At 40.8% G+C, this 25505-nt stretch overlaps 1 protein-coding gene and 2 pseudogenes across 4 annotated transcripts in view; all 3 read left to right on the top strand.

Annotated features, from left to right (window-relative positions):
* Positions 1–25505, top strand: part of LOC134384028 (uncharacterized) — a 202866-nt gene that overhangs the window by 143303 nt on the left and 34058 nt on the right. The window lies entirely within an intron of this gene.
* On the top strand, positions 10666–11506 carry LOC134384467 (transcription factor BTF3-like; annotated as a pseudogene).
* LOC134383311 (ras-related protein Rab-4A-like) lies at positions 14647–22204 on the top strand (annotated as a pseudogene).

Raw genomic sequence — 25505 nt, 5'->3', positions numbered from 1 at the left:
TACAGGGATAAACAAAAAATACCTTTTATTTTAAACTTAGAGCCAGCTGTTAAAATCTCCTTTGTCTTATTTTTATATACATTTTGGTTACTATACTAATTATTCTCATGTCATTGGTTTCCATGGAAAACTGACTTCCAGCTGTAACATCTTTAATTGTTATCAAATTATTATAAAATTTATACAGTGTACTCTTCCTACTATATTTCAGTGCGATGGGATCATGTTTCCAATTTTATGTACTACTGTAGTTTTAATTTTATATTTCTCTTTGTTGGAATTTTTCTTTTCCTTCATTTGGCTTTTCGGTTTGTTATTTATTAAACCAAGAAATCATCGATGTCAGTATTAAGAAAGATTGGTTTAGCATTCCGATTTTGTAAGCAGAAGCCATATTAGTATTGTGATATACACAGAAATTCAATTATGAAATGCATTTGAAGAATAATCTACAAGAGAAGTATGCTGGTGTTAACTAACCAAAAGGGTATGAGGAGTTTATCTCCAGGTGACAGGGCTATGGGAAATTCTTTTTTTTTTATTTTTTATTTTTTATTCTTTTCTGCATTTAAAAAGTTTTCCTCCTCAGTTAAATTTGTTGTTTTAAAACTCAGGAAAAGGAAATCATACAAAAAGCATTTTTAAAACATAAGGATTTACAGCTGGGCAGAACTGCAGCATTCATATTATCTCAAAAGTTAGTTGCATTTTTTCTCGTAATGGCTGTCTCTGTAAGAGGAGGGAAAAGGGTCATTCAACTTCCACTTCAGTTGAGAACCTGTGGAAGCTTCATTCTGCTATAGGTAGCATGGTAAATTCATCAGTATGGCAATGTAACTTTTCAGTCTATAAACTAGGAAGGTAAATACATTCACCATGTGGACAAATGGCTTTGGCTTTTTAGGAGTTCTTCAAAAGATACAGTGAAAGGCACTAGTTAAGGCAAGTCTTCTTTTAACATTAACATAGTTTCTGTCTGGTCACCATTGGCTAAAACCACCCCAGGTTTAGACATTTTCCCAGGTGGATAATACATTCTGACCTGGGACATGACTACAGGATATTAAGTCATATATAGCGGCCTCCATGGACACCCACAGTAGTAAACCAACTTCTGTTGCAGGCCTGGGCCCGCTCCTGTGCCTCATGTCCAGTAAAGTGAGTTCCTTAATTTCTATTTGTGCCAATGTCCCACACATATTTTCTAACTTAATGAGTCCCTTCGTTGTAGCAACTTGATTTGTCCTTTTACAGGCAATGCTTGAACAAGTCCAGAGCAGTATCTGCACAAGTTAAAATGTACTTATGTCTCTCTGATACCAGCAGGAGGCCGATATAGTCTATCTGCCATCCGGTGGACAGGATTAGTGGAATGCCCAGTATGCCCTGGCATGTGTCTTAATGGGCATCACCTCAAGTGACACTGTGGACACATCTGTCTTCCATTTTTCTAACTCTCTAGCTACCATACCATGACAGATGGTGGGGCTATGTAGTCCCCTCAACTCATTACTCTGTAGGTTTCCCTGTAATCACGTTCTCTGCTTTATCACACGGAATGGCCTATTTTGCTGTTCAGCCTCCAGATACCTTTCCAGTTAGGTGGACAATCTGCCCTTGGTCCACCTTCAGGCAGTTGATGAACCAGCCAGGAGGGGAGATCTGAACACAATACAAGCAAGGGTAAAAGAATTGTCTCAGTGGTACATCCAGTGGCCCTGGGGGAAATCCCAGGCTGGCCAGTGACCTCTATGTTGGGAGTCCTGGCCAGGTTTGTCAAACACTTCAGACCTGTGCTTGAGTATGGGGACACCCTGAAAATGCCAAAGGGGTTGTTGGAGATTCTTAATGGAGCACTGGGCAATAAACAATGGAGGACAGTGAATGCACTATAGCAGCAGTGGCTTGGCCCCTGCTCTGTGCAATTAAAATGAGCACAGAGAGGAAACTACAAACTTGACAGGAGCTGGAGAAGGCAAGGGTCTTTAGCTCCCTGAAATGGGATGTTAGAGCTGCCTGCTCAGATGATGCTGACTTATTGTCAAAAAAGATCCAAAAGCAAGAAAAACACCTTGAGGTGATGGCTTGTAAGGTGGCTAAAATGTGTGGCAAAAGTGGTGTCATGCAAAAGTAATAACAATAATCTCCCAAGCAGATTGGGATCCTAAACGGTGGGATCCCTGGGATAATGACTTGTTGGAAGACAAGGACTTTATCGTAGAGGAGGAAGAGATACTTGAGTCAAAGACCCAGACTACTAGGGAGCTGGGAGAGCATAGAGAAGAAATCTCTACTAGTCAAAAAAGAACTCTGAGGAATATTCCTGCTGAACTAGTGGAGCTTACCAGAAGGTTTAAGTAGAAGACTAGAGAAGGGGCAGCTTTTTGGGTGGAACATCGTGGAGACATTGGAGAACATTGGGGAAGGTGGCGTTATGTTGAGTGGGCTAGAAATATCTAAGATGGCATCTGTGCCTGTTCAACCTGCACTCCAACAAAGGTATATGCAGCTGGAGTGGGGAACAATCAGGCTCAGAGAGCCAATTTAATAGAATGGATAAGGGCTGGCATTCAAATGGCCTGGCCAAATGAGGGGGGTGTGCCATCTCTACCTCTCATTCTTCATGGAAGACTTATAAGAAGTTGTGATGGAGTCAGGGATGAAGTATGCCCTCTATGCCCAAAATTTTAGAGGACCAGATTCAGAACTGTTCACATTTGGTATGAAGGACCATGTACTCCAGTTTGCCCCTAGCGTGTGGTATGGAATATTGTTCTCTGTACTAGCATTGATGGTAAATCAACCTATACAGACAGTAGTGCTGATGGTGGCAGACTTGGGTGAAATGGACCAGTTTCACCATAAAGGGAATAGAAAGGTAGACAAAGGAAAAAAGAATACCAAATAAGGAGCTATTAGTAAAATGGGCCCATCTAGGGTGTCCCGTAAACAGCTATGGCAAGATCTGGTATTGGTTAATACCCCTAAGGAAGATATTGATAAAAAGCCCAATTTTGTTTTGGGGAAGTCTCTCCCCAGAGATAAACAATTCACCCCATTAGAGACCAAGGCAGAAGACATGGAGACACCCCTGTGTACCTCCACACCCAGAGGATTTTGAGAGGTGGATTCCCCCCACTTCTCAAGAGTAAGGCCTGGGCCAACGCTGTCCTCTGGTGCATGTGGTAGGGGGTGACCAGAGGCCCCGTGTGGAAGTGGTTATATACTGTCCCTCATGAACAAACTGTAGTGGCTCTGGTCCAGAGCAGAATGTACATTAAATACATCTAAGTTTAGGGGAGAGATTCAAGCCATAAATAGATATGAGTGTCAAACAATTAAAGTAAAACATATCAACTTTTATTTGCAAATCAGACAACTACCCCTTCATCTTATCCTTGTATATATCTCTCTCCCATTCCTGAATATATACTGGGCGTGGATGTGTTACAAGATCTTGACCTCACAACTACCATGGGTGAGTTTAGGCTGCACATTTGAGCAATTAAGCCTATTTTGGTAGGGCATGCAAAATGGGATCCTTTGCAGCTACCAATACCTCACCGGGTTTTGAAATAAAACAATACAGGCTGCCAGGAGGGCACAATGAAATCACAGCTATAATTAAAGAACAAAAATGAGTTGGGGTGAGAAGACCAGCCCAGAGCCCCATTAATAAGCCCAGTGTGGCCAGATAGAAAACCCAGTGACACCTGATGTATGACTGTGAATTGCAGGGAATTAACCAAGGTCACTCTGCCCATATATGCTGCTGTGCTTAACATAGCTTCCCTCCTGGAACAGATTTCCTCATCTGTTAAGACATATCACTGTGTATTGGACTTCTCTAATGCTTTATTTAGTATTCCTTTAGATGAATCATCACAAGATGTTTGCCTTTATGTGGAATGGGTGGCAATGGACCTTCCAGCCATGACCACAAGCTCAGGTTTGTATAGGCAGTTCATAAACAAACTTAATATAACTAGCTCCAAATGTCAATGCAGGTGGCCAGGCCAGCTTATCGCCGCAATAATACTTAATCATTCCTCTTTACAGTCAGCTGGTTGTGCCTATCTATTGTTCTAACTACCTTTCCCCTGGTTACTGTTTAACTTTATGGGCAAATCTCTTGCAAAGACACAACAAGCAGTAAAGACCTAAGATGGAGTCAGTTATGCTCACAGTCCCACAGTACAGTATTTTAATATATCCCCCCAAAACCCAAAAAGCTACTCCCAGTTGCTTTAAAGAAATACAGTTGCTTCACCCTAGAAGAAAATCACCACTAACAACAACACTGTTCTGATTACCCATTGTTGCATAATCCCTACAAAATGTAGTGCCTTGTTATTATCATCTCATGAGTCTATGGATTGGCTGAATTTAGCTAGACACTTCCTGTTTAGGGTCTCTCCTCTCTTTGCATGTAGATGTTGGCTGTGGTTGTAGTTATCCTAAGGCTCAGCTGGGCTGGTTGTTCAAGATGGCTCACTCACGGAGATGGCAATTGATGTTGGCTATGAGCTCAGCTGGGGACAAGTGTCCACATACAACTCTTCCACATGGCTTGGGCTTCTCACAGCATGGTAGTCTAAGGGTAGTCACACTTCTCACCTGACAACTGGCTACCTACAGGCAGCGGCACTTCTTCCAATTCTATTTGTTAGAGCAGTCACAGAGCCTGCCCAGATTCGAAGGTGGTGGAAAAATAGAGTACACCTCTTGGTGGGGGAGTGGCAAGGTTGCATTGCAAAGGAGCGTGGAGAATGGGAAATACTGCAGTGGCCATCTTTGGGATCTACAGTGTGCTGTAACTACCAGCCTATTCAGATGTCAGGGTGGTAGGGACCACTTCATGTGAAAAGCATTGTGACAAATCCCACTCCAGAAGCCTGAACTGTGCACTTGGATCTAATTTCTATTCTAAAAGAAAATCTGAGAAAGAAACATGTGTACTTCATGCTTGTGTCCTGAGAAAAACATTTTTCTAAGAACCAGATACCCAAAAGGCTAAATGTATTTAATCCCAGGAAATAAAAACACTTACGTTCATAAAGCCTTCTCAGATACAAGGTGACATACATAATGAGCCTAAGAAAAGTAGGCTTTGGTGTGAAACTTGTACCCTCATCTATAAAATAGGACTAGTGATTTTCACTTTGCCATGTTGTTTTGAGGAATAAATTAGGTGGTTTTTGTAAAACATCTAATATATTGCAGCACATTTTATGTACTTAATGAAAGATGGCTGTTACTCCTTTTATCTCTGTTTTCTTGGTCTCTGCCTATACACGTGCCCTCAAAACCTACCAGTTTCTGGAGAGTTTCATGTACTTCAGTGCTTAACCATGGTGACGGAGTTTGGATGTGTCGTGCCCTCCAAAATTCCTGTGGAAATTTAATCACCAATGTAGCAGTGTTGGAAACTGATTGAGTCATGGAGGTGAATCCCTCATGAATGGATTAATGCTCTCCCTGGGGGAGGAGGGGTAGTGAGTGAGTTCTCGCCCTATTCCCGCGAGAGCTTGTTGTTTATTGGACCCTGGCACCTCCTCTCTGTCTCTCTTGCTTCCTCTCTCTCTCTCTCTCTCTCTCTTGCTTCCTCTCGCCATGTGATCTGCTCGTACCCGCCGGCTGCCTGCCACTTTTCCACCATGAATAGAAGCAGCCTGAGGCCGATGCCAGATGCAGCTGTCTCAGAATCATAAGCCAAATAAACCTCTGTTCTTCATAAATTACCCAGTGTCAGGTATTTCTGTTATAGCAACACAAAACGGACTAATACGTATGGTTTTACTATTTTGTCCATCATTCATAGAATTTTTTAAAAATAAGGTCTATAATTAATTCCAATTTCAGGTATTTGAACACAATGATAAATATAGTATCAATCAATACTAACAATTTTTCACTCTTGTAAAAAAGTTTCCTGATAGGGTGATTGATGTTGGATCATTGTGTTTGAGGTAGAAGATCCCTAGTCTTCACTTCTAATTTTCAAGTTTAAATTGGTTCATGTTATTGGAATTTGAGTATGAACAAATAAAATGAATTTAGAGAAAGGGTGAAAATGCACATTTAACCAGAATTTGTCATCACTCATTAATGAGGAAAAACTGTGTTTGTCTCTCTAGGCCCTCTTGTCTGAAGAGCCTGCTAATTAGCTAAATGTTTGGCATATCTCAGTAACCCCAGTAGCCGGTATAATTAAAATTAGCTTTGAACACACAGTATCCCACATCTTATCTCCCTTTTTTGAAGGCGTCTTCATCAACTGAGCTTTCTAATAATAGTTCCTCAGCACCAAACTGATCTGAGGATAAGGAGAGAGAACATATCCATCTAGTAGATCTTTTTATTTTGTGTGTTTTCTAAGAATTTTTAAGTAGGAAACATTTTTACCTTTTCAAAAGGTTCTATTCTGTTTTTAAAGGTAATGAAAATCCTTTAGGGGGTTAGAGGTCTCAGTAATTTCCCACTCATTGAAGAGAATACAGAAAGATTCAACATAGATGGACCAGTTGTTTAACCTTTTAAGTTATTGATTTAATGTTTACACAAAATTCCAGGAGTACCATGAAATTGAGAGGCCTTTTAAAGTCTTATACTGACATGCTACAAATTGAAATATCAAGAACCTAGGAAAAGAAAATATCTCAACCCCATTTATTCTTCTATTCATTTATTCATTCACTCACACAGCTATTCATTAATCACCAATCACATGCTAGTTACTGTCCTTAATTTGGAGTATTAAGAAGAATACCCATAGTCCTGTCCTCAGGGAGTTCTCTGTCTAGAGGGGGAGGCAAGCCAGTGAACAGGCAATTTGCATGGAGTTATGCTAAAGAGCCTAATGGTAAACACATGGTACTATGTGCGCCTAATCCAAACTTAGTACATCAGGGAAGGCTTCTTGGTGGAGGAGTCTGCTATATGTTCTCATTTAGCTAAACTACCTTCAGCATCAAAGCTCTATGAAAAACAGTATAGGGAAATATGGGCTCCTGATGCTTTATCCTTTGTACAAAGCAAATGATGCTCCAGTGTTGAGCAATGATTCTTGAGAATATAATCCATGCTGGAAGTGTTTGTTCATTCAACAATTGTTGGGTCCTTTTCAAGTGTGGGAACTGTGCTTAGAACCAGGAATACAACAGTATACAAAATTGTGTAGAACATGTTCTTTGTCTTTGTGAAAGAGCCTAGATGAAACAGGCAGGTAAAGAACTATAAAAATAATACTGTACATGCTGACTTATAAGGACAAATTACTGTCTAATAGATCTGCACTATAACCAGTGCCACTTTAGACAAGCCCAAGTACAAAATGGTGCCACCCACCTTCTCCCCTCCCCTCCCCTGCTTCCCTTTACAAGAAGCCTCCTGACTTAAATAGCAACTCCTTTTGCCTCTGCAAGGACACAGTTCTCCACCCGATCCACATTAGCATAACGACCCTCTTTGATGGTATCAGCCAGCCCTTGGTGCCCTATATAGGCTCTACCACCCCCTCGCCTGGTGCTGTCCCCTTTCCAGGGCAGCCCTGGGCTGTCTGCTACTTTGAGCACAGCCCAGCAGATTTTCTTCCTTTAATAAAGCTTGAATGGTACCGGCTTCTCGGCTCACTTTCTTTCACTGTCTAAATGAGGAGCAGATAAGGGAGCAATTAATTATGCCTCAGAAGATATGTGAAGACCTTGAGGGATGAACAGGAGTTTTGAAGAAGCCCAGGGGAGGAACAGCAGAAGCAGAGGCCAGGGACTTAAAAGATCATGGTGTCCAATCAGAACTCTCCCTGATCTGGAGTGATGGGACCGTGGGTAAGGTTCAGGTTCTGAAGGACGTCCTAACAACATTGGACACACTTTCACACGGTGGCAAAGCCCCTGGCTGTGAACTCAGAGGTTCAGCTCTTGGCTGTCTCTCTCACTAGCATGTTACTTAACCTCTTGAAGCCTGAGTTACCTGAGGACACAACGATAGTACCCACCTAACAGGGTCGTTGTAAGAGCGACATAAGATTATGCAGAGAAAGCAGGTAGCACAGTGCTTGCCACATAGTAGACAGTAAGTGCTGCCAGTTGCTGTGACTGCTTGATTTTATCTCATGGACATTGCAAAACTATTGGAACTTATTATCTTGTTACTGTCACTCTAGACAGACCCTCTTTGTGCATCATCTTTGATGATTAAACAAGTTAATATCTATAAAGTGCTTAGAACAGCACGATGTACATAGGAAGATCTGTATGTGTTTATTATATAAATTAATTTAATGCTAAGGAATAGAAATATAATTTTCCCATTTTCCAGATTGGTGAGCTAAATTCAGAGAAGCTAAGTTTCTTGCCTAAGGTAGTGCAGCTAACAAAGCGTGGAACCAGTATACAACCTGGTCTCATTTCATATTATAGCAGCTGCATCTTAAAATTTGATTTTAAAATACATATCTAGCCCTATCGTCAGAACACATTTTTCATTTTTGTGAATTTTTGCGAGGTGCTTTCTGTCTTTGCCACGTGCAAGTAAAAGTTTCACAGAACTACAGTCGTAGCCAACATAAATTTTGCTTTCCAGTTTTTTTTAGGTTATATCATTTTACATTTTTGTTTATAGTCATCATGTCAAATTTTAATGGATGTATAAAAGTACTTCAAATTGATTTTCCTTAGCTTTTATCCTGCTGTTGTGTATTAGTCTATTTCCTGTTTTTCATTATTATGTAGTACATAATGCTTCTGTAAGCATATCCCCAAATACAGCCATTTACTTCTGTTGATTTATTTCCTTATATAAGTTTCCAGGAGTGGGATCATTGGGTTGATGGTTATGAATAGTTTTATCATTTTTGACATACATTCCCTAGTACCTTCCACTGGCAGTGTTTGGGGACCGCCAGTTTCACCACAGAGATAAGAAACAGAATGGATAACTTCACCAGCAGTGAGTATTTTATTGTTTACAACTCTTGCTGATTTAATTAAGAATAAAAATGACACCTGAAGGCCTTTTTATTTTTTGCATGTTTTGATTATTAATTCTTTGAAATGGATTGTCTCCTAATACCCTTTCATGCTTCCTTTCTACTTTTGTTTTTATTATTCAATTAATAAACATTTCTTGAGTATCTACTCTGTACCTGACTTTGTGTGTCGGTTATAGAAGTGAAAGATACAGGGCCGAGCCCATGGCGCACCAGGGAGAGTGCGGCGCTGGGAGCGTGTCGACGCTCCCGCCGCGGGTTCGGATCCCATATAGGAATGGCCGATGCACTCACTGGCTGAGTGCCGGTCACGAAAAAGACAAAAAAAAAAAAAAAAAAAAAAGTGAAAGATACAGGATTTTACAGTCCGGTTGGGGGATATATGAGCAAATAGACAATTTCATCAGGTAATAAGGACTATGATAGATGTCCACGTATGATAAGAGCTTAGAGACATAGAGGGCAGGGAACAAACAAACCACCTCTTGAATAGAATGGCTACTGAACTATTTTGAAAGGTGTATAAATGCTGAGTGTGCATATGTATGCATGAGGGTACTTAACAGGCAGTTACATACATGCACATGTGTGTGTGTGTATCAGCACAAAAATCCGGAGATGAATAATATTTGGTCATCCTTATTGTGAAATAACAAGAGGAATATGTGGCCAAAGATAGGAGCACTGACAGGTAAGGAGATGGGCAAAGACACTGCAGCACGATAAAGGAGAAAGAAAAGAAAGAGGCGGTCAGGTGGGAAGAAAATCAGAAGACAGCAGTGGGAGGAGAAAATGTAAAGAAACAAGAGCGGTAACCTCTGTTGGATGGTTGGAGCGGGGGAAGCATTTGTTGAATTGGGCTACTAGGAGGTCACTGGTAACTCTGATGGAAGAAGTCACTGTGCCTTTTAAAAATGATGTCAACAGGGCTGGCTGGTCAGCTCAGTTGGTTACAGTGTGCTGCTGATAACACCAAGGTCCAGGGTTCAGTCCCTGTACCCGCCAGCCACCAAAAAATAAATAAATAAATATAAAGTCAGCCTGATATCCCTTGACCTTTTAATTCCTTTCAGAATGTCAGCATCCTGCCTCTGTCTGGACTGTGGCTTAGTAGAAAAGGAGGAAAAGGGCTTCAGATGCACAGTAAATGCTGTATCAGTGATAAATGACAACGGCTACCTCTTTGGACAAAGTACCTTTAGCCCATTTTAAAAATACAAATAATTCTGTGCCTTTTTACTTTTTTCTCTTTACTCTATCCCTTGCCCATACTTCATTAATTTATCCTGAGGGTCTTAAAAGTTTTTTTTTCTTTCTTTTGAGGTTTCACTTAAATTTCTCTTTTGCCTCTTTTGTTTCGATAATTTCATCAACTATTAAATTTGTCAAGATCGGTACTTATGACTTGTTTTCTTATGGCTCTTTTTAATCAGCAACTGTCCTCCCCTGAATTGATGATCTTACTTACTTATTGTCTAATGGAAAATTGATTCTATCGTCACCCAAACCCTGTTCAACATCAGTATCCAGCCATTAAGAGATTTCCCCTCTTCTTCTGTCCCTGGTGTGTGGGGCAGCAGTCTCTTGATTTTTATGGAAATGGTGTTGGGGTAATATTGCCACACACAGAAGTGTCTTGGGGTAAATAAAGCTTATTAAATATTCTGTGGAGCTGCCATCTTGCGTCCCCACGCGCGTGCGCCTATTCTCAGCTGGTCTGCCTGAGACCCCCTGAGCGCCAACCCTAGTCCCCCGCGCGGCCCCTTTTCCGCTCCGACAAGATGAAAGAAACTATAATGAACCAGGAAAAACTTGCCAAACTGCAGGCACAAGTGCGCATTGGTGGGAAAGGAACGGCTCGCAGAAAGAAGAAGGTGGTTCATAGAACAGCTACAGCAGATGTTAAAAAACTTCAGTTCTCTTTAAAGAAGTTAGGGGTGAACAATATCTCTGGTATTGAAGAAGTGAATATGTTTACAAACCAAGGAACAGTGATTCACTTTAACAACCCTAAAGTTCAGGCATCTCTGACAGCGAACACTTTCACCATTACAGGCCATGCTGAGACAAAGCAGCTGACAGAAATGCTACCCAGCATCTTAAACCAGCGTGGTGCAGACAGTCTGACCAGCTTAAGGAGACTGGGAAGCTCTGCCCAAACAGTCTGTGGATGGAAAAGCACCACTTGCTACTGGAGAGGAGGAGGATGATGAAGTTCCAGATCTTGTGGAGAATTTTGATGAGGCTTCCAAGAATGAGGCAAACTGAATTGGAGGAACTTCTGAAGAAGATAAAACTTGAAGAAGTTTCTGGGAGCTGCTATTTTATATTATGACTGCTTTTTAAAATTGTTTTGTTTAAGGATCTAATAAAATCTAGATCTCTAATATTTTTAAACCCAAGCCCTTTGGACACTGCAGCTCTTTTCAGTTTTTGCTTATACACAATTCATTCTTTGCAGCTAATTAAGCTGAAGAAGCCTGGGAATAAAGTTTGAAACAAAGGTTAATAAAGTTCTTTGCCTAGTAAAAAAAAAAAAAAAAATATTCTGTGGATTTCATCCTCCCCTCAAGACCCTCAGTCCCTGTTTCCCACTCTCTTGTTTCTCCTGTTAGACTCATTTTTTACGTGGGAAAAACCGAAGGTATATTACTTTTCACCTGTTTGAAAGTGATCTGGTTCTAGACTTAAGAATGCTTTTGTCTGCCTTGAACAGATACGGCTTTGTGTGTTTTTCTGCTTACAAATGTGACATAAAACTGTGACCATTTCTAGTCTCCAGTCCACAGATTTTTTTGTATTTGGTTTTGGCGTTAAGTTCTGAAAAATTGACTTTTATTTGTTATCCCGTTACAGGTGCCCGCTGCTTGCAGGCCACATCTCCATGCTCTGTTTTCTATGTCTGCCATCTTCTCTCACTGCCTTTTCAATGTCTGATCATTTTTCAACCCTTCATGTTTGTTTCTTGTATTTGTTTCCGATTCACTAACCCAATTTTCTGCAGTGTTGATTTTAACGTTTACTGTATGCAGTGATGATTTTAATGTTTACTGTATGTAGTGATGATCTTATTTCTTTAGTAATAGAGTAAGTGCATGCTGGTCTTTTCTTTTTTCTTAACAGAATATCTCTTTCTGTCTCCCTAAGGATGAATAATAGTTGTGTCCTGAAAATTTTTGCATGATGTGCATGGTTTATTTCAGGGGGGTTATAATTGCTTCTATGTTTCATTTTTCTTTTCAGTACGTAACTTTCTCATTAGGTCCAATTTTTTCCCCCTATTCCTTATACTTCCGCTCCAATTTTTGGAGTGTTTGCATATGGAATCTGACTTTAAATTCTGTTTTTATCAGTTTGGAGGGTCAAGAGCAGGTCAATCAGAAATGATCTCTTTTTTCTGCATTGCCCCACCCTTTCAGGATTCTGCAGTATAATTCCTGCAGTTGAGATTGTAGATCAGACCATTTGAAGGGGACATTTTCGTCTTATCTCAGCTGTGTGGTTACTGGTTACTGCCAACATTTATCTCCTGAAACAGGTTGGAAGAATATTTTTAAAATTTTGTGCCATTGGTATGGTAGTTTAAAAGTATAATAATAATTCCTATTATTTTTTGTGGCTATATATAGTTTATTGAGTGATTGATTGATTTAACTTTTCAGACAATTTTATGTGGATTTTTTTTTTTAATTTAGAGAGAGAAAACTCTCCCTTCCCATTCTGATTTTCTCTAGAAAACCAGCATTTAGCATTTGATAATGATAAAATCTAGAATCAGCATGGCATGGTGGCAGGGTTTGGAGTCAGAAAGAGATGGCTGTGTTTCCTGATCACACTTAACTGCCTGTATGACCCTGGACACTTAAAAAATATTTTTGATGCTCTCAACTATAAAGCAGAAAAATTATACCTATCCTATGTGAAGATTAGATAAGTAAGGCACCTAACAAGTTGCCTGGCACATGGCAGATTTCTAATAAGTGATTGCTTCTATTATTAGTGGTATCAGTAAGTTCAAAGTGGTGAGAAAGCAGTCGGTTCTATGATTATGTAGATGACAGTCAAAGATTGAGAGAGCTAGGACTCCAACTTCACAGACATAGGGTTTTTAAAAATTTAATTGAAATGTATTGATTATGCATATTTATGAGGTACAGAGGTGTATTTCTATACATGTGTACAATGCATAGTGATCAAATGAGGGTAGTTAGCAAATCATCATCACAAAAATTTATCATTTCTTTGTGATGAGAACATATAAGCTCCTCTCTTTTAGCCATTTGACAATGTACAATAAATTGTTTAATTATAGATGCCGAGCACTGCTATACACCAAAAGAACTTATTTTTTCTATCTAGATATAATTTTATTATAGAGAAAAAAACACTGGATCAAGAGTCAGGAAAGGGAGGCTCTGACAATATCCCTCTGTGGTCTCGTCGAGTCACTTCACTTTCGAAGCGCGGTGTCTTCATCCACACAGTGAAGGGGTCGTGCCACCGTGCTGACTGTCCTCACCCCTGCCCAGTTCTGTATGCTTCTTACTACTCTCCTGGGTACTGAAGTCACCTATGGTTTGGGGTTTTGTTTTTTGAATACATAGCTGATCGTGTTACTCCTTTGCGTAAAGCCCCTCCTGCTGTGGCGTTCTGCTGCTCTCATGTTATCACCCGAGCAGGTGACTCTCTGGGCTCCTTTCTCTCCCCCCTCTCTGGCCCAGCTCTGGACCAGCTCTGGCCAAGCTCCTGCCCACCCAGAGCCTTCTCCCCTGCAGCTCTCTCCCCTCACTGCTCCCTGACCCACCCCCACCATCCCCACGTACCCCACAGATTTCACTGCAGTGTGCAACTTCTCCTTTGTAACCCGTATCACAATTGTAATTAAAGTCTTATTTGCTCTAGGCCATGTTTGGTTGTTAATAGCTGTTCCCCAGTACCTATCCTACCGCCCTAGAAGGTCTAAGTACTAAATAAATATTTGTGGGGTGAATGAATGAATGAATGTAACCTTTAAGATTATGCTAAAGGAGGTGTAGTCTTCAATTTACTTCCTATAGATGTAAGACTTAGCCAGGTTTGTGCTAAGGCATAATGCTTCATAAACAATCCCAAAAATAAATGTTCCAAAATAACTTTTCATCTCCTGGTTCTTTCACACAAGAAAAAAGTAAAATTAAGTCATATTGCAAACCTCATCTCAAGTAAGTAGTGACCAGTTCTGTTATACCCTGTCAAATTACAGATATCCCGGACTCCGGGACCTTGCTCAGCACAATCCCCCATAGAACTCCCTTTAGGAAAGTGTGAGTGGGTGCCAGCCAGCCCCACAGGAGGCCCTGGTGGGGGTTGGGGGTGCACAGTGGAGCATTTTTCATCATTTTTCTGTGTCTCTGCCTCAGAGGTGCGTCTGTTTCTTTGCCATATCCAGACTTGTCCTAGGTCCATGGTACTCAGACCCGTGGGCACTGAAGTTGGTGGGCCCCGTGAAGTTACATGAGTGGATCCAAGTCCACCTGAGAGTGAGGTGGGACCTGTCTGGGGGAACGTTCGCCAGGGCAGTCCTGTGTTTCCGGGTTTTCCTTGAATCCTAAACAGCTGCTGCTTGCCTGGCTGGTAACCACTCTGAAGGATTTCTCTCTTTCCCTTCTGGGATAATGATGGCTTTCATTGACATGTCACTGTATACTTTACAGAGCTCTTTCATGGCCACCAGCTCATTGGAGCCTCATACACCGGGAGGTAGGAACTGTGGGTATTTTCATCTCTGTCTAAACAAATTTAGAAAAGGAAAAGAAAAACTCAGGGGGGTGTCCCTTGCCAGCTATCGCCTGAAATTTACTTTGGAATAAAGTGGGATTTAGATTTTAATTTTATAAATGGAAATTGCCCAGAGTGAAGGAGGCAGAAAGTGGTAGAGCTGAGAGACTCCAATCTGGGTCTTCTGATTCCGGGTGTAAAGACATCCATCGCCTCTCATCCAGCTTTCTGCACCGTGTATGTTTTGCATCTTTCTATCTCAATATAAAAGATGGAACAAAAATACCCTATTAAAAATCATGATTTCTTTTACATGTTTAGTCATATTTTGTTTTCATTTTAGTGACTTAAACTATATACTTCAGGATTCTTTCTTAAATTATTCCCACAGTCATTCAGCAAGCATATATTGAACATCTGTGTGCTAAGAACTGTCTCAGATGTTAGATATAAAGTTAGGACACGGTCCCTCCCCTTGAGGTGCTCACAACATAGCAGGGGGCATGGATACGTGAATAACTAAAATACAGTTAAATGTGTGATACTGGAGAGGCAGGAGAGTCTGGGGAATGATCATTTTTATATGGGAGTGGGAGAGAGGGCAGGCAGCAAGAACACAGAGGAGAGGAACAGATGGGGATGGGTGGCACTCCCGGTGCAGAGTACAGAAGGGCGGGGTGAGCAAGGCCCTCAGTGGTCTGGCCAGTTAGCTTAGTTGGTTAGAGCATGGTGCTGATAACACCAAGCTCAGGGCTTGGTCCCTGTACCAGCCAGCTGCCAAAAAAAGAAAAGAAAGTCCCTCAAATGGAAGATAGTCCAAGGTAGTCACGGCAAAGGGGAACCATGGAGATGATGGATCTGGAGAGGCGGGATGGGGAGACTTGAGGTCTTATGTTAAGGCTCAGGTATTCTCAGGGCAGCCAGCAGTCCTGGAGAATGTTTAAAACAGGCATGGGACGTCAGATTTGAAACAACCCTGGTATTGAAGATTTTGAGAGCTAGAAATGCAGTGAAGCGCTTCTGAAAGCAATTGGTTGTAGGAACGCGAGCCCCATCCACACTGGCTGTCATTTCTGCAGATCGTAAAAATGACTCAGGATAGCTGTGCAGGACCTGGGACGAAGGGGTGCAGAAAACTGAACTGAACGGCCTTGCCTTTTGATGGTTTTAGTTGTCCTGTGATGTTGTGACTTAGTATCAGTCCTCTCAATGAGAAGCCGCTAAGTAGAACCTAAAAGAAATGCTTCCGAAGTATGTTCCAAAGGAGAGAAAGAATTCTTATTTTCCGTAAACTGTATCCAAAGCTTAAAAAAAAAGATCAGATGTTTTTGCTCTCTGAAACAGTTCCAAGTCATTTCAAAACTCCTTAGAGCATTAGATGTATGAAGTACGTCAAGCAGCGTAATGCCTGTGGAATGTCATTTTAAAGCAGCAAATAGGGATACCGAGGAAATGGTGAATTGAGAACTGTTTTTCTCCTTTTCTGTGAAAAAGATAACTGAAAGCAAATGTGGCATCGTGGGTGGACTTCATTTCAGTTAAGCAGGGCTGTGGTTTCTTGTGTGTGAACTTACAACTGCGTGCGTTCGCCATCCCAATCCCCTCCGAAGGCGTACTGTTCAACCCCAGAAGGAAGTACGAATACAGTACAACTCGCTGATTATCTTCCTGGGGACTTCAGGAAATACACTTTGAGAATATCTCGCAGTTTGGCTGTTTCGTTGGTCAGAACCCTCAGAATGCCCCATTAGCTTTGGACCCTGGCAATCAACACTGAATTAAATAAGCTCCATTAATAGGACATGTTGATCATCCTAAAAAACTTGAAATTATGTAGTTCTTAGCATGAAATTCTGTTGTTACCCTTGCTATTCTATTGTGAATATTGCTGCTATGAATATGACATTAAGTCAATGAAAAAGGAATTGTAGGACACTTCACTTTCATGGCCATTAACAGGAGAGATGAGTAAGCTGAGTAATTTTCCATCATTTTAATGTACAGTCTGCAGAGGAGGTGGCTGTATGACCCAGGGTGTGCTTTAATCTCTCTGGTCTCAGTTTCTTCATCTGAAAACTAGAGGTTGGAACCAGTTGCTTTGGGTGTAGTTAACACTTTATTATAAACATTTATTTCTTCCACATAGAGCACTGGCATATATACTCCAGGGCTGTATGGAAGCTTCATAGTTTCAGGACCCAGGTTCCTTCCGTCTTGTTGCTCTTCCATGCTCAGCACACAGCCTCCATCCTGTGGTTAAAAATGTGGCTCCAGCACTCACCATCATGTCTACATACCAGCCAGGGAGAAGAGGGACAGGCCAAATGAAAGACATACCTGCTTCTGCAAAGGCATGATCTAAAAGCAACACACAACCTCCACTCATACCCCAGAATGTAGTCACATGGTCACACCTCACAAGGAGAGAGGTGGAAAGTGGCTGTCACATCATGTCATATACGTGGGTACTTCAAAAAGTTCATGGAGAAATATAATTAAAAGGTAATATGAATCTTTCCATGAACTTTATGAAGACCCCCTCATAGTTGTTGTGTACAACTGCAATATGTGTGTGTGTTGGGGCTGGAGAGAGAATTGGATATCTAAGGACAACTAGCAGTCTCCTGCCACAACACCTATTGTCCTTTCCAGTTTTAGAAATAAATAATAAGCACAATCTCCAAGTCTAAGTGCCTATCAATCCATGAAAAAAATTCAGACAGTATCCCTCTTCTGCAGGTGGCTGTGTTTGAAGAGGGTGGCAGAGGAGGTAGATGGAAGAAACCGTAGCAGGGGCAACACTGCAGAGCCCTAGAGAGTACCTGATGGAGTGCATTCTCTGTGTGAAGACAGCATTACTTTCTCTCAGAATGGGAAAACAAATAAGAAACTTATTTGTTCTTCCCTATGTTTACCTTACAACTCAGTAAGAAACCTATTAACTGTGTCCTTATTTTCTTTTTACTACTTCCAAATCCATGTTTTGTTTTACCTGAAAGGGAGAGTCAAGTTGGATCCTGTTGAACACAAATGACCAACTTCCTCCCTTGCATAGCTTAGGGTATGGATTGTTAGCCGGGGGCCTTGTAAAGGCAGACATACAGCTACTATGTTTTGGATTTTTTTTTTAATCATAAAATACACATAACATAAAATTTGCCATCTCATCATTTTTAAGTGTACAGTTCACTGGTATTAAATACATTACCAGCGTCCATCTCCAGACCTCTTCATCCTGTAAAACTGAGACTCTGTGCCCATTAAACAATAACTCCCCTTTCTCCTGCCCCCAGCCCCTGGAAAACACCATTCTTTCTGTCTCTGTAATTCTGACTATTCTAAGTACCTCATACAAGTGGAATTATATAGATGCTTCCATGTTTTAGCTATTGTGAATACTGCTGCTATGAACATGCGTGTGCATATATCTCTTCGAGACCCTGCTTTTAGTTGTTTTGGGTATATACCCAGAAGTGGAGTCACTGGGTTGTATGGTATTAATTCTATTTTAAATGTTTTGAGGAACCAACATGCTGTTTTCCACAATGGTTGTACCATTTTACATTTTTTACATTCTCATCAAAAGCACATAAGGATTCTAGTTACTCTGTATCCTTACCAACGTTTGTTATTTTCTGGGTTTTTTTTTATAGTAGCCATCCTAATGGATGGGAGGTGATATCTCATTCTAGTTTTGATTTGCATTTCCCTAACGATTAATGATGTTGACCATCTTTTCATGTATTAGCCATTCATATAGGGGTACTTCAAAACATTCATGGAAAAATGGAATTAGAAGATAATACAAATCTTTCCATGAACTTTTTGAAGACCCCTTGGATATCTTCTTTGGAGAAATGTCCATTCAAGTCTTTTGCTAGTTTCTGAATTGTTGGTGTTTCGTTTTAGGGATTCTCTATATATTCTGGATATTAATCCCTCACAGATATGTGATTTAAAATATTTTGTCCCATTCTGTGGGTTACCTTTTTACTCTCTTGCTAGTGTGTTTTGATGGGCAAAATTTTTACTTGTCATGAAGTCAAATTTGTCTGTTTTTTCTTTTGTTGCCTGTGCCTTTGATGTCATATCCAAGAAGTCATTGCCAAATTGAAAGTAGTGAAGCTTTTGCCCTATGCTTTCTTCTAAGAGTTTTATAGTTTTAGGTTTTACACTTAGGTCTTTGATCCACCTTGAGTTCACTTTTATATATACTTTTAGATAAGAGTTCAGCTTCATGCTTTTGCATGTGTATGTTCAGTTTTCCCAGCACCATTTATTGAAAAGACTGTCTTTTTCCATTAAACTCTCTTGGCACTGTTGTCAAAATCATTTGACCATGTAAGTGGAGGCTTACCTCTGGACTCTCCATTGTATTCCATGGGTCTATGTGTCTGTCTTTATACCAAGCACCAGGCTACTGTCATCATTACAACTCTGTAGTAAGTTATTAGTTCTAACAGGTTTTTTTGTGGTTTTCTACATATAAGATTATATCATCTGCAAATAGATAATTTTACTTCTTCCTTTCCAAAATTCAAATAACTTTTATTTCTTTTTCTTGTTTAATTGCTCTAGCTAGAACTTCCAGTACTATGTCAAATAGAAATGGCAAAAGTGGGGCCGGCCCTGTGGCTCACTCTGGAGAGTGCGGCGCTGGTAGTGCCGAGGCTGCGGGTTCGGATCCTATATAGGGATGACCGGTGCGCTCACTGGCTGAGCGTGGTGCAGACAGCACCGTGCCGAGGGTTACGACCCCCTTACCGGTCAGAAAAAAAAAAAAAAAAAAGAAATGGCAAAAGTGGGTATCTCTGCCTTGTTCCTGATCTTAGAGAAAGAGCTTTCAGTGTTTCACCATTGAGTGTGATGTTTGCTGAGGGTTTTTCATATATGGCATTTATTATGTTGAGGTAGTTTCCTTCTATTCCTAATTTAAGTGTTTTTATCATGAAATATAAAATATCCCTTGGTCATGCTGTATAATTCATTTAATATGCTGTTTACTTTAGCTTGCTAGTATTTTATTGAGGATTTTTACCTTGATGTTTATAAGGGATATTGATCTCTAATTTTCTCTTCTGTAGTGTCTTTATCTGGCTTCAATATCAGGATAACTCTGGCATCATAGAATGAGTTAGGAAGTGTCCCTTCTTCCATTTTTTGGAAAACTTTTAGAAGGATTGGTGTTAGTTCTTCTTTAAGTGTTTGATAGAATTCACTGGTGAAGCCATCAGGCCCAGGACTTTTCACAGCTGTATGTTTTAACCTTTAAGTTAAAGTGAAAGAATCCTTCAAAGTTCCCTTATACAGTGCGGTAGTCACTGGGGATGGTCACTAGTGTTCTAAATCTTCACCTTCTGGGTCCACGGGCACTTCTTTGCCCCTCTGTGAACACATGACTTGCTTTTGCTAATGGGATATGGGTGGAGATGATATGTGTCACCTGTAAGGGGAAACCTTAAGAGCCAGTGCAGAATTCTACAAATTCCATTATGCTTACGGTGGTGATCAGCAAAGTTCCAGACTTCTGGTCTCTTTCAGTCTGTACCCCTCGATAAGGACATGACATGGAGCAGTGCCCCTGCGACCTGTGATGAACATGTAGCATGAGTGAGAAATAAACTATGTTTGTTTTAAGCCACTGAGACTTGGGGATGTTTGTTACCACAACATAACCCCCTGGCTGATACAAACAGAAACTAAAAATAACTCACCTGTAAATGGTGAGTGATAGAGGGTCACTGTGATAGTTGCGACTCTGTTTGTGAAAGTCATTAAACAACAACCCATCATTGTTAATAAATGCCAAAGAGAAATCCACTGTATAATGCATGCATCTTTTCCTTCTAAAAGCTTTTACCTGAATACTATTAGCTTAAATTATTAGATCAGTTTATTTGTTATTATCTTTTCACAGCAGTTAGTGGTAATATTTTAAGTAAATGCATACTACTAAACTCTTATCTTAACATAATTTTTAAGCTATAAAATGTACCAAGATTTTAAAAGAAATTAACAGACTTATGGTATGTCCTTGAGTCTGGCAGTTTTCAGTATTTTGAACTATAGAAGTTTCTAATCTAGTTTTGGAAAAAGTTTGTTATACCAGGATCTTTTTGTAGTTCTGATGCTCTGCAATTTGTAACATAAATAGTAACTTTCTGATCTGAAACCTGTAAATGGTGTTACTGCAAACAATGTGAATGCCATCATACTAGCTTTTTCTCCAAAGTTTTATCATTTTTTAGTCATTTAAAAAAAGATCAAAGTATATTTTTAAACTTTAAAATAATTTTTTAAATTATTTTATTTGAAAGCCAATTCCAAAAATAAATAATAATAGCTAACATTTGTTATGTGCTATTTGCTAGGTATTCTAAGTGATCCACCTAAATTATCTTATTAAATCTTCATAACAATCATCTTTAACCTGAGAAAACTGGGGCACAGAGAAACCAAGAAATTCGCTGGAAACCCACGTAGTTGGAGAGTGAAGGAGTTGGGATTTGAAGCCATGTTGTCGGGCCCCTGAGTCTCTGTCTCTATCCACTGCACCATCCTGCCTCTTGGAGAAGGGTGAGATTCTGGAAGTACCTGCGTGCGCTGCTGATGTCGCCCCAGAGCTCAGGCAGCAGTGAAGATACAATGTAAATTGCGCTTCTTTACCACCACAGCCAGTGTACGACGTTTTCTCCACAGGAAATCCTAGTGTTCCTGTATTTGCTTCTTCATTTTAAGTGAACGTCTTTTTAAAGGTTCGCTTTGAGCATCCTCGGTGCTTTCTGTCATCGCACAACTAGCAGTCTGGAGGCCAGCAGGGCCGCAGCCGCGCGTGGCCGGCGGTTGCCTTGGACACCGGTGGGCCCCCCCCCCCCGTCTTCCGCCCCTCCTCTCCCCCTTCCCCCCTCCCCCCAGGCGCGGAAGGACCCCGGCCCCACCCCCCGCCTGGAAAAAAATTCCAAGATGACTCAAATCCTACAGTAGGAGTGGAATTTGGTTCAAAGGTCGTACATGTTGGTGGGAAATAAAGTTACAGATTTGGGATGCGCAGGGCAAGAACATTCAGGTCGGTGCTGAGAAGTTACCACCGGGGCGCTCCTGGTCTGCGACGTCACCAGCCGAAAAACCCACCGTGTCAGAACATCGTGATCATCCCTGCGGGGACAAGAAGGACCCAGACGCCGACCGCGAAGTCACCTCCTTGGAAGCCTCTAGATCTGCTCAGGTTTTGAGCTGATGTGTCTGGAAACAGGTGCACTCCCAGGGGAGAATGTGGAAGAGGCTTTTGTACGGCGCGCAAGAAAAGTTCTTAACAAAGTTGAACCGGGTGAGCTGGACCCGGAGAGAATTGGCTCGGGCATCCAGTGCGGGGGCAGGAGTGCGGCTGTAGGGACCGCGCAGGCTCACGGGTCTGCAGAGGGTGTCTGGGACAACGCTACAGGAGCATGCAGAATCTGAAGGGTTTTTTACCACCATCTTTTTCTACTTTGTACAGAAGTAGATCTCTGTGGAGAAGAATAACTTGGGGGTGTTCTGCAGCTAGAAGTCGTGGCACAGCAAACCCTATAATAAATCTGATTCAATGGCGGCGGGGGTGGGGTGGGGGAAGCAGTCTTGACCTACTGTGTGCCTCCATCTGCAGACGGAATCACGACCTTCCTTCCTTATGTCCCAGGCTAGGACTTGTTTACAAGTGGCCTGTCTGGATATCTTCAGGTGACAGAGTAAGGATGTAAAGCTTGTGCTGAGACCCTGGCAGAAATGACAGGGAGAAAATATCTGATCCTTAAATATTTACTTAGCAGTCTCATCATGGTCTTCTAATGATGTTAAGAGCCCAAAGAGCCTAAATTGTTTATAGTGCTCTCCAGTTAAAACTTTAAAAGCAGTGGCCTGGCTTTCTTCTTTTGCATGATAAGCAGAGCAGACCTGGCAGTCCAAATGGGGAAGCTCATTATCTTGGCTGGCTTTTTGGGAAAGTTGTGCCAAGGAGTGTGTCTTCACTTAATTATCTGGAAACCAGGGGATGTGCAGAGTTGCTCCATCAGAACCATCTGAACTTGAGCGGTAAGGTGACAGCATTCAGCATGGCTTCAGCCAGGTGTGGTGTGTCAGGGTGGCCAGCTATCTTTTTACAGTTCTTAAAATGTAGAATTCCTAAATTTGCTGAAGTTGAATATTCTGGGAAAGGAGGTTATGAGGGTGATTAATTGCCTAAACTGTGCTCTTGTTTTTGCTTTCAGGCAAATTCCTTCTCCATACAGGATGCAGTCGTCTTAGCTTGTCAGACGTTGTCACAACTTGTTGGGAGGATCATGTGCTTAGGGACTTACAGCTGGCCAGCTGATTGAGCAGAAACCCCAGCCCTTCTTCAGGATATCACCTGAAGATTTTGCCAGATGTGGGGATATTGAGGTATAGGACAGGGCGATTCATCTGATAGCACTAACTGCAAGCACTGTTAGTTCCAGGCACTTCACATGTCTTGACTCATTTAATACTAAGAACCACCTATGGAGAAGGTGTTTTTAGTATTCCAGCTTTACAGATAAGGACATTTTAAACACTTAGGTAACTTGCCTGGGGTCATGGGACTGTTAAAAGGTGGAGCAGGATTCAAATCCAGGTAGTCTGGCTCAGGTAGCTGGAATGACCCAATCACAGTTCACAGCAGTATTCACTAAGGGATGGTAAATTACAGAATGAATAATGATTCAGACAATGGAATGCATATTTTAGCAAAATATATTATTATTTATTATTATCTGAAGGTCGTAGATGTTATCCCTGACAAGCATGTCAGGATTCTGAGCTGCTACTGGATGAGACAGTTCCATGGAGGAGAATCCTTTATCCTCCCTACATGGAGCATTAGCAGAGTTAGTGAGTACGATACAGGGAGTGCTTACACACAGGTGAGTTATCAGAAAATGTCTATGGAGTACACATGGTGTGTGGAGCACGTGCCAGTGATAAGACAGGAGTGATCGTCTTTATGTTTGCCTGAGCATCCAACAGACCTCTGGGGAAAAAGAATAAAGTTCACTTTAATGGACCAAGAGCTCATCACCTTCCTAGCATCTCAGCTGTGGCCTTCCTCTCATGGCCACAGGATCCTAAGGGAGGAAGGACAGTGAAGGTTCCATGGCCTTATCGAAGCCCTCTTTGACTGTAAGCAGGGAAAATTGCTTTGGGGGATGACATTGTATATTGGCAGTAAAATTTCCTTCCCCTACAGCCTTGTAGAACTGAGAGATGGCATCCACCCTACAGTGGGAGCCAACACTAATTGTCCTTGCTGAGATCAGTGTAGCCTGGGAAAGTAACAGTGATCATTAAGTGATGTTGTCACTTGTCATGTACTAAGTGAAAAATCAACTCGTTAGTTTAGTAACCATGTAAGGCCTTCTAAGTTGCTTACTTATGTGATTAAACCGATCATTTGATATCATCTGCAACCAATTTGTCTTGGTTTTGAGCCCTAGACATTTAGGAAATGCTTTCTAGAATTTCCCTAAAGTGATATGTCCTCTGTATCTTTACAAGAGGTAGATTTATTATTATAAAAATTTTTTTTTTTATGATTTCTGGCAGTAGAAACAGATGTATTTAATAATTTAGTGAAATGCCATCAAGAATAATGTTATTTTTAAAAATACTAAATATACATTTGTCTTCATTATTGTGGAATTTGGGGTTGCTGGTGGTGGGAGACTTGTAGTGATTTCAGATGCTTTTCTCTGACGGGGAGTATTATTTTTGCTTCTCTCAATTACTGAGTTGTAATCCTCTTTACAGCTTTTTATAAAAGGTTTTTTCCAGAACCATTTACTCTGACCAGGATCTGAAGCCAAATAAAGACTCAGTTGAGTTCACATTTGATTTGAGACTATTGTGATGTTTCAGTTAAGTAGTTTTGGAAAATATAGACATTTAGTTCCTCTTAGATCCTGATCACTCACTTTGATTTTTTTTTTTTTTTTAACTGCTGGTTCAGCAACATTAAAGGGAATTAATATTTGGACTTAGATCCCTTCTGATTTGGGGTTCAGAGCTCAAGGTTCCAGGTCATTCCTCTTATTAAAATCTCTTACTGTTCTGTGCATTTTTGAGAAAGTAATCAAAACGATATGCTGACTTCTACTCCCAGACTTAACTTCAGTAGTTATTACTTTTATAAAATTAATTGTTTAATGGGAATTTTACATGATAAAGTAGTGGCTTATTGGTTGAGGCACGGTGGCTCACAGTATCTCATTTTGTAACTGATCACTTGAAACCCTACCATGCACCTGGCCTTTGCATTCCTAATGATGCATGTGTCCAAAGAACTTTTAAAATTAAAGAAACACAAATCAGCAGATGCCATTTTTTACCCACTAGTTTAGCAAAATTGTTTAAGTGTGATAATTTCTGGTGTCGGTGAGGACTTGGGGAAACCAGAATCTCATGCTTTGTTGGGGCCATCTCTTTAAGTAGACATTTGGACAATATCTTTCAAAAATTTTAATGCATATATATACCTTCGATCTAGGTAGTCTACTGCTGGGACTTTATCATATTTGGTATATTAGTTTTCAATTACTATGTAACAAATTAATTATTGATTGCTATATACCTTTGATCTAGGTAGCCTACTGCTGGGACTTTTTCATATTTGGTTTATCAAGTATTGATTACTATGCACAAAATTCAGTAGCTTAAAACAACAAATGTTTATTATCTCATGCAGTTTCTGAGTTCAGGAACTGGCAGTGGT

The sequence above is a fragment of the Cynocephalus volans genome, chromosome 8, assembly GCF_027409185.1.
Source record: "Cynocephalus volans isolate mCynVol1 chromosome 8, mCynVol1.pri, whole genome shotgun sequence".
In the NCBI taxonomy this organism is placed as follows: Eukaryota; Metazoa; Chordata; class Mammalia; order Dermoptera; family Cynocephalidae; genus Cynocephalus; species Cynocephalus volans.
Note: the sequence above shows the minus strand (reverse complement) of the source record. Positions and strands in the feature narration are given on the sequence as shown.